Raw genomic sequence first — 7,193 nt, forward strand, 5'->3', positions numbered from 1 at the left:
TTTTGATGTTTGCTAGTGACATAAAGCTGGAGGGGCTTAAAGCATATAAATGGAATTTGTATCATCACCTGGCATTGTCTGCACAATCCTGCCTTTTCCCCTTGTTTTTTGGTATTCTCTCCATCAATGTACCAAAGCACAAAACAATCTTTTTCAAGGGTTACACAGGAAACTTATTCATCTCTAATTTGAGCAAACCATCACCTAATTAAACAATTTAGATTAAATATGCTAATACAGAAGATCTTTTTTTTAAAGAATAATTACAAAGGGACTGCAAGAGGATAATTACAAATGGGAAATGTTGCAGCTCAATAAAACTTCTATTTTCTTTAATTACTGAAAACCTCTCCTAACAAGAGCCTGAGACCATCTATAGTTAAGTATTGAATGCCACAAGGGTCTCTCCAGACGTCAGGGGAAATATGATTAAGTTATTGGTGAGATATTGTTCCCATTCCTTGTCCAAGCATGTAAATTGAGGGGGGGCTTCTGAGCTGCAAGACATAACCCAAACTACTTCACAAGACCTAGTCCTGGATTAGGGTCTCTGGGAAAACTGGTTGGCCCCTCTGACCTCTGCAGTCAACAACACAATTACACTGCCATGTTTTTATAAGCTAAGCAAATTCCCAGACTTCTGGCTAGAAGTAAAACTTCTAAAGAGTTGTTTTTACCCAGTCCCTAGGGAATCTCACCAGAGAGGGTACTAGGGAAATGATTTTTCTAGCAATCCTGATTTGGTCCTATACGTCAATATTTCTCAAAGTACAATCTGGGGCTCCTAGGACACCCTGATGGCTCCAAACACACACAAAAATGCAAGTCATCTGTTTCAATCTCAGAATGCTGCTCACTTCAAGAAACTTTCAATATTTACCCTGTGAAAGGGCTCCTTAATAATCCACAGAGCGAGTTATGGAGGGTGACTCTAGTTTGGTATTCCCAAATTCAAATTAGCAGATCACTAGAGTTTAGAGAATACACTGATTCAGCATTCTGAGAAGTCTGGCTGCTATGGCAACACGTTGGGAAAGTCACAAAGCTTCTGTTGCTAAATCAGTGAGGACGCTCTGACTATATCGCCAATACTGTTTTGAGTGGGTAGCAGAGTGTGGTTAAGAAAAGGCTCTGGAGTCAGCTTACCTGGGTTTGCAACCTGGTTTCTCCTGAGTGATCTTGAGAAGTTACTAAACTTCTCTCTGTCTTCATTTCCTCATGTGCAAAGTGGGAGTAATAAATAGGACCCAGATCGTATGTTGTTGGGTGAACTTATATAATCTATGTAAAATGATCAGCACCCTGACTAGTCATAATGCTCAGTAAGTCAAACAGTAAATACGTGACATTTTCAGTTGCAGCTATTCCTGTCAATCATGACTTTAGTAACATTACTACTATTCAGTGCCACTTTTGTTCATGCTTTTGTCGCGTAATTGCTGCAGTTACCATTTTGTTTATAAACAGGTACTATGTTCTTACATCTTGGTCTTGGTCACTTGTTCTACCAAATTCTATTTCCACTGGGAAGAAGGAAAGGGAAGAATAGAGGGACTCTGGAGGCCCCTGTCCCAAGGATACCACCCCTGTCCCACTCCTGGTGTGGGCCCCAGAGGCCAGCACGGAGGGGAAGCAGACTGAGCCCAGGCTGGCAGTTCAAATTCATAGCAAAGCCACACACACACACACACACACACACACACACACACACTCACACACTCCTTAGCTCAGGAAACCAGGTGCTAGACAGATGTCAGCACTGAGGGAACCAGAGGAAGGGCCTGACAAAGGCCAGAGGCATTCGTATGCTTTTGATTTCACAGCGATTCTGAAAAATCTTTCCTTTTTACGCGTACTTTTGTTCAGGAAGATTCCCTGACACAGCTTTGCTTTAATTCCACTGTCATTCAAACCACCAGCTTAAAACTTAGGCACAGAAAAGAAAAAGTCCTTAGATTTCCTTCCGTATCTTGCTTCCTGCAAGTTCCTCTGTGCAGGTGACCACCTGTGAAGACCTGCACATGATCAGCTGGAGGAGGCACCATGGATTTTAAAGTCTGAAAACTCTGGTTTCAATAGTAACTATGCTACTCTCTAATTATGTGACCTAAGGCAAGTTACTTTACCTTTCCAAGCCTCCATTTTCTCATCTGTGAAATGGGGATAATAAGGTCTGACGCATAGGATTGTCATGAGGATCCAATGGAATAATGCACGTGAAAGCACCTAGTCAACACCTTGCTGGCACACCACCAATGTGATTTTCATGCACACACAGGCTCACACACATGTACATAAAACTCACACTCAATAAGTCCCTTCAGTTTCATTTGACCATGTGACCCAAACTGGTTCATTCAAAGCAGATCATACCCATACTGGGGTAGTACCCTGGCCTCCCAAGATGCTGGAAGATAGTAAGCAAAACCACGGATGAGATCGTGCAGGATAACCTCTTCTCTCTGACACAGAATACACTAGTGATGAGGCTGACTATTTAACCAGCAGACCAGAGCTGATGCACCCAAGTGACTACTGGTCCTCCCCAAGAGTCCCTGACAGTTGCACATTGTCCTGGTATTGCCACCCCTACCCCAGGCACATAAGTAACTCTTCTTTCAGAATTGCCTTCACAGCATAGAGCACATTCTTTGGAATACCTTCAGTGGTAGTTAGCCTTTACTCTTTTTGGGTGGATCTAATTTTTTAAATTTTTTATTTTGAGATAATTGTTGATGCACAAGCAGTTATAAGAAATAATGTAGAGAGATCCTGTCTACATTTCCCCAGCTTCCTCTCAATGGTAACATCTTACAAAATCATAATACAATATCACAACCAGAGTATCGACCTTGATACAGTCAAGATTCAAAACATCTTGGTGCCCTTTCATAGCCACACCCACCTCCCCTAACCCCTCCTTAACCTCTGGCAGTCACTAATCTGTTATCCATTTCTATAACTTCGTCATTTCAGAAATGTTATATACATGGAAGCATAAGGTATGTAACTTTAAGATTGGCTTTTTTTCACTCAACAGAATTCCCTGGAGATTTATCCAAGTTGCTGCGTGTATTAATAGTTTGCTCTTTTTACTGCTAAGTAATATTCCATTATAAGAATATACCACCGTTTGTTTAACCATTCACCTACTGAAGGACATCTAAGTTATCTGTAGTTATTGACTCTTATGAATAAAGCTACCACTAATATTCATATACAGATATTTATGTGAACATAAGTTATAGTTTCTCTGAGATAAATGCACAAGAATGAGATTGTAAGGTTGTATAGTTATGTTTAGTTGCATTAAAAGCTGCCAAGCAGTTTTTCAGAATGTCCTTACAGTTTACATTCCCACCAACAACGTATTAGCGATCCCATTTCTCTGAATCCTCACCAGTCACTACTTTTAATTTTAGCCATTATGATAGGTGTGTAGTGATATCTCACTGTGGTTTTAGTTTGTATTTCCCTAATGACTAATAATACTGAAAATCTTTTCATGTGCTGTTTGCCATCTGTGTACCTTGTTAGGTGAAATGTCTGTTCATATCTTTCGCTCATTTTCTAAATGTTTTTTGGTGTTTTTTTGTTTGTTTTTATACTGCATATAACTTATTAATTTGAACTAAATGTTGTGAACACCTTGAGTGGTGTCTCTGCATAGTAGCATTTTGTACTCCACCAAACACATCAATATACACATACAAACACAAATGCACACATACAACTAAAAACATATCTGTAAATCAGTGAGCCTCCTCTTCATGAAAAGGGCTCAAAGCAGTTGCCAAAATACACATATGGCTGAGGTTCTTAAACTGTTGTAATCATGGATCTCTCTGCGAATCTCATGGATATAAAATAAAAGACCCTCTCTCCACAAAAACACATACACACAGAATTTTACCTCCAATGTTATGGGATTTGTGGGGCCCTTGAAGCTGCAATGAACTCCAGGTTAAGAAACCCTAATTCAGCAGCATGCCTACGTGGTTGGTGGTGCTTTCAAGAACTCTACACTTAGTGGGAAATCACAGCTTCACAGCAGGTTTAAAACTTGGGCAGTGGATGTCCATCTCCTGTGAATCTAAATTACGCGGGAGCTCATTACCCACGTGCCTGGGCCGCCTCCAGGCCTGACTCGCTAAGTCTGACATGGAGCCCGAAGCCTGTCTTTCACACAGCTCACAATCGAGGGCTGGGAAGCCCAGCTGGACTCGACAACCCTGTCTCCTCCCTCCTTCCCTAACAGGCACTTTCCTTTTACATAAAGGACTTGGGGAAGGAGGTTATACAATCTCCAGGGTATAATTCCCTATTCAGTGAAAAAGGAATTTTCCCATTCGACTCTGACCTCAATACGCTTGGGACGTCCCTCATCACCAATTCTCAGGACAAATGCATCTTTAAAGTGCCACCAAGGAAACTTTCGTATCCTTAAGGCTGTACGGAGGTGGCTCTCTAGGCTTCTCTATCCTGAAACAAATCCCTGCAGGGTGCTTTCAACTTTCCCCTCGTGTTCACTTTGCAAAATGAGCATTTTGATTACTGTCTGCTGTATTCTATCCTGTAAAACACCATCCACCAGTTAGAACACCATGCCTGATTAGTCTCAGGTTGCCCAAAAAAATCAGTGGGGTATGCTGACTTACCTGCAGAGATCACCAGCACAGAACAGTGGGGTGTGTTGGCTTAACATCCACAGGCATCAGTGGACCCTAAAGGCCAAAACCCAGCTGGTCTCAAATCCCAGCTCTGCTCTTAACCAGCTGGGCATACTTGGGTATGTTTAACCTCTCTGAGCTCCAGTTTCCTTATGTGTAAAATGAAAATAACAAAATACCACCATCCTCACACAGAAGTTGAGAAGAGAGGATGAGACAATACATGCCTCGTTCCTGGTTTAAAAAAAAAAGGGGGTGGGGGATGTTTAATAAGCAGCAGCTCCCCTACTTTTCCATGGGTACTGACTCAATGGTACCGTTCTACCTGGAGTGAGGTTGCCCTAAGCTCTGGGTGGGTTAACCTGTCCCTCTTATCTCTCCACCCACCACAAGAAGACCGTTGGCTTCACATGCTCTTTATTTCCCTGGTGCAGCAGGGCCCCCACAATACAACACTGGGCCCTCCTCTCCCATAGTGTTGAGCTCCATACCGCCCATGGCACAGATCAGGTGGGACCCTTCACATTTCAGCCTCTGCCTTCTGTTAATGAATTCTCCAGCATAACAGAAAGCTGAGATTATAGGCTCAGAGTCAGTTGCAAGGGGGTGTATTCACCGCTTATGACACTTCTCCAAATTGGCAACATCTGCGGCCCCTTTGACTGAAAGGGGGTGATTTCCTCAGACAGCAACCAAAGTAGCATCTTGAAAGAAAGGAACCAGACTATCCCAGAAAGCAGAGGTTACTCACATATGCACATCCTAGAGGGAAAATTCCAGTCACAGCCCCCATTCATGTGTCATGCCCTGCTCCAGCAATATTATTCTCCTTCACTTAAATGCAGAATAGTGCTTCTTCTCTGCTCATGTGCATAGCTTTTTAGCCGGGTGCAAGGACTTCTTCATATTTACCAACATCCACAACCTCTCTCAGATAGCAAGCCCTGGAAGGCGGCTAGAGGTCTTAAAGGCTTGGACTGCAGTGTCAGGCGGCCTGAGTCAAAACCTAGCCCTGCCTCTCTCTAGCTAGGAGACTCTGAGTCAGTCATTTAAAATCCCTATGCCTCCGTTTCCTCATTTATAAAACTGAAATGATAACAATACCTGCCTCACAGGGCTATTGTCAGGATTAAGTGATTGGTATGAGGAAGCACTTAGAACGTTGCCCAGCCTCTAATAAAACACCATGTGCATAGTAGCTTTACTACTATTACAGCATTTATTATCAGGCACTTGACACCCGGGAAGGTGTCTGTGATGGCAACAGTAGTTGGACCAGGCTTTCTGGGCCACTGCAGCTGCTGGTTCTGGTTCATCTCATTCCAGTCCAGCCATTCTGAAGACTCTGGGAAAATTATCTCCTCTCCCCACCTACCTCATCCAAGGAATATATCTTCAGTAAGCAAAGAGCTTAGGCGCAGAATTATTTCTGCAGAGCTCGCTAATCCTTATCATGCTCCTTAGGGAGTCAAAGACCCAAAGGCAGTAACGGTTCTCTTTGTTCCATTCCACTGAACTTTCTAGGTCCTGCTTTGGTGATTTTTCAGGGAATATGGCATGGTTTGTCCCTGCCCATTAGCAGTGCCCAGTCTAAGCACTTTGCTATTCACTGCTACCCTTTCCATTTTTGCTACCTGCAAATGGAGTATAGTGAAGAGGACAACTCTGGCATGAGATTGCTAAGGTTCACATGCTGATTGTGTTGCTTCTTCCCTGTGCCTCAGTCTCCTTCTCTGTAAAAAAATGCATATAAATAATAGTGCCTACATCATAGGGTTGTTAGGAAAACTAACAGAAACACTACATCTAAACAGTGCATGTGAAGCACAATGCCTGGCATATAGATAGCTACCCAACAAATGGCTCTTCGTACTGTTTCCTTTCTTCTATCCTTTCTCAGTCCTGTCCACATTCTTGTAGCATGGAAACTCCTTGATTTTTGCCAAAATGAGGCAGGATCATCACTCCATACCCACTCCCCAAACACATACTGCCCAAGACAGCCTGTAGAGCCTGGATGATTCCACACAGACATGATGCTACAGGGGCTGCTAAGGGAGCCCAGCACTCCCTTTTCTTCCCTTGTAAGTGACTATTTGGAGCTGGTGTTTCTGGGGCCTTGGAGGGGGGAGATGGTCTGTCTCATGATAGAGTCTATGCCTCACATCCCCCTCACAGGGGTCCACAGTGCACCATGACTTAGATCAGCTGTTGTTTTCCAATTTCTTTAGTGCCCACCTGCTGTCTAAACTAATGTAATAGTCTCCATAGCACTGGGGAGCTGGATGTTCGGAAGTTCACAGGAGTGGGGAGGAGGCTCAGAGTCAACCCAAGTGAGGAACGTTAGCATTGATACAGCCATACATCCTGGCATTAAATAAAATAAGCACATGCATTACAAACCCTGGAGGTTCTTCTGCTAACATCAGATTAGCAAGCATGGCCCTCTAGGGGAAATCTGCCTTTCCGTGCTTTCCTGTAAAGTGATCCATAACATTAGGAAGGAATTCAAGGTGTTGCTCT

This window comes from Hipposideros armiger, unplaced genomic scaffold, assembly GCF_001890085.2.
Source record: "Hipposideros armiger isolate ML-2016 unplaced genomic scaffold, ASM189008v1 scaffold_429, whole genome shotgun sequence".
In the NCBI taxonomy this organism is placed as follows: domain Eukaryota; kingdom Metazoa; phylum Chordata; class Mammalia; order Chiroptera; family Hipposideridae; genus Hipposideros; species Hipposideros armiger.